This window comes from Sciurus carolinensis, chromosome 11, assembly GCF_902686445.1.
Source record: "Sciurus carolinensis chromosome 11, mSciCar1.2, whole genome shotgun sequence".
Taxonomy (NCBI): domain Eukaryota; kingdom Metazoa; phylum Chordata; class Mammalia; order Rodentia; family Sciuridae; genus Sciurus; species Sciurus carolinensis.
Window position 1 is genome coordinate 25,455,848 of NC_062223.1, and position 3,407 is coordinate 25,459,254.

Below are 3,407 nucleotides of genomic sequence, written 5' to 3' on the forward strand. Positions count from 1 at the left end.
ATACTTTTCATCTAAATATTTCCTTCTTGTCTGGGAAAGTCACTGTTTTGGGATGTACTGATAATTCACTCAAATATTTGATAAATGTAATACAACTATTTGTTTCAAAACCTAAAATTGTTCTCCAGGGTTACCACAGTTATTTCTCTCATGTTGAAATATTTTTCTTTCTTTTTTTTATAAAAGGGATTAAATCTAAGGGTGCTCAATCACTGAGCTATATCCCTATCCCTTTTTTATATTTTATTTAGAGAGAGAGGTTGCCAAATTTATCAGAGCCTCTCAAAGTTGTTGAGATTGCTTTGACCTTGGGATCCTCCTGCCTCAGCCTCCTGAGCCACTGAGATTACAGCTGTGGGACACCACACCTGACACTAACCTTTAATATTTCCAAATTTGCTACCATGAACTCATTGCACTCTACATTTCTAGCCCAAGTACATATTTCTACTTTAATTGGATTATTATGTTCTACAATCATAATTGCCATTTGTTATAAACAAATTGTTATAATCATCAAAATTCAAAAGAAATAGAAATACTTCAACAAAATTAAAAGGAAGAAAATTAGGGGCAAAAATAAATTTTACAAAAGGAATCATTGCATGACTACAACCCCAAAAAGAGAACAGAGCACTCCTAAGATGAAGGTCTCTTTCAGAATGATGACTTTTCTCTCCATCTTTCATCACTGTCTTAGAAGGATCTAGGTAAACCCACATAAGATTTCAGAGTGTGTCCTGAAATCAGAAAAGAGTCTACCTAAAGTATAGATACTATCCCTTATGATAGGAAACCTCAACAATTATATGAATTTGGTACTTTTCACTGAGCCAGGTAGAACAAGAAGGTTGAAGAGGCCTGATGAGACCCAAGTATCTAATGAAGGAAACTGCTTGGGAGAGTAATAACTCGCCAAGCTCTGGATCTAAGCTTAGGTTGCATAGAAGGGTAGCACTATCAGAGAACTCCACACAAAGGAGGGCAGAAAACCCACACACCAAAACCACAAGTGATGCTAGGTATTTTAGAAAGGCAGAGACACAGCAATCAGTAACATCAGAAACAATAAATCTTATATACCTGTCTGTACCTCAAGATGCCCCTCCCTCTAATACAACTGACTCAACATTAATTAGTGTCTGTGTTTACACTGCCTTCTTTCCAGAAGGAACTAATCCACAGAAGCTAAGGTTTTAGCATACTAAGCAAACAATAAAAAGATAATATTCTCTATTTTCTTCTTCCAGGTCAATATAGACCACAATGATATTTATCTCATGTCATTGTAGATCCTTTTCTTGTTCCACAATTTCCTCATGGCATTTTTCACTTCTGCATTCCTCAGCGAGTAAATCAAAGGGTTGAGCAAAGGTGTTCCAATGGTATAAAACACAGCTATCATTTTATCCATGGGGAAAGTGGTTGCAGGTCATGTGTATATAAATATGCAAGGGCCATAAAACAAGATGACCAAAATGATGTGAGAGATGCAGGTGGAGAGGGTCTTTCTCCTTCCTTCTGCACTGTGGTTTCTCAGAGAATGCAAGATGATGATGTAGGAGAACATTAGCATGATGAAACTCACTGTACAAATGGCTCCACTGTTGGACACCAGGAGTAGGTTGGTCACATATGTGTCTGTACAAGCAAGCTTCAACAATGGCTGCAAGTCACCAAAATAGTGGTTGATAGCATTGGGACCACAGAAAGGCAAACGCAAGGCAAGAAAAATCTGAGCTAAAGAGTGCACACAGGACCCTGCCGGGGTCCAGCCCTAGCAGGAGTCCATGGGTTCCACACTGGTAAACAGGGCGCAGGGAGACAGCGTCAGTGATGGATGGAGAATGAAAGACACAGACTCTAGTTCTGGTGCAATCACTCCCACTTTATTCTGGGCAAGGCTGGGTTTATATACATTTTTCTTCAGGCTATAATGGCAGTCTTGTGGTTAATATTAAAGAAGTTTCCAAAGCATAGGCAGAAAACAGCAACCTCACAGATCATCCTTACCTAATCACAATTGTTTTAAGAATATCTAACTATGTCGATGAGCTAATACAATGTTTATTTCCTTAATATCTAAACTCTATGTGACCTAAGACTATTCTTATTATTCTCATGGTTAAAGTGATAGACAAGTAATCTCACGTGACCTTTTCTATTAGGTCCCTCTGGTTAATATCTAAATTGCTGCATTAAGGGTTAGAGGAGGGCAGCGGTCCCAATGGTTACTGTGTGCCAACATTTATTATAGGGGTGACATATTCTTTGTAGGAAGGAAGGAATGTTGTGAAACCTTATTTTTTTACCTTACTACCACACATAAACAAAACCATCATTAAAATTTAACCAGCCTGTTGGAGACAAAGGCAGATCTATAACTATTTTCTCCAGAGGCTTTCAGGGACTCATTGCATGGTTGCAAAATTATTTTTAAATTTTGTTAGTGCTAAAGACCCACTGTTTTTCAGATTATAGGTAATATTTTCTGGAATTTTTGTTGTATTCCCCTTGTCCCCTTAAGCAATCCGTTCAGACTGAAATGAGTAATATATTATCAGAAAAACAGCAGAAAAAACACCATGCTTCGGAGCAAAATATCTGGCAATTCCTTTTAGGATGAGCCTTTGCAATCATCTTCCAGAGGATCTTTGTCAAGCACTGGATGGAATTCCAGATGCCCCCACAGGACCCCACCCAGGCCACAGCCACCAACACACTACAGACATGGCAGCTCATGATGGTCATGTAGTGCAGGGGCTTACAGATGGCCACATAGTGGTCAACAGCCATGAGGATAAGGATGAAGATCTCCAGGCAACCAAAGAAATGGAATGTAAAGACTTGGATCATGCACTCACTGAAAGAAATAGTGGTCTTCTTTGAAAGGGCATCCACCATCATTCTAGGAGCTATGGAAGTAGAGAAGCAGGTATCAGATAAGGATAAGTGGAAAAGGAAGAAGTACATTGGACTGCCGAGTGCCCGACTGGTCTTGATGGTGGTGATAATGAGCAAGTTACCCAGCAAAGTCCCCAAATAGAAAAGCAAAAATATGACAAATACTATTTTCTTCCTAAATAGATCCTGTGTCAACCCAAGTAGGACAAACTCAGTCACATTATTGTTCAGCTGCATGGTTTCATGAATGAGGGGCAGGTGTGAGATGGTTAATCTGTAAAAGTAAAGGAATTAATTAATAATGTGCTATGTTATGTAATAGAATGTTTTAAGGAAAATTTATATTTATCATCAGGGACCCTCTGTCTTTGGTTTCTTTTTGTTTTCTTTCTTCCTTTCTTTTTTTCTTTTTCTTTTTTCTTTTCTTTCTCTTACTTTTCCACTGAGCTAGATCCTATGTGTTCTTTTTTTTATTTTGAGACAGGGTCTCATTAAATTGTTGA

General features: G+C 38.3%; 1 pseudogene; it reads right to left on the minus strand.

The window, feature by feature from the left end:
- Positions 1 to 1,273: 1,273 nt before the first annotated feature.
- Positions 1,274 to 3,141, minus strand: LOC124960318 (olfactory receptor 4C16-like; annotated as a pseudogene).
- Between the last annotated feature and the right edge of the window lie 266 nt (positions 3,142 to 3,407).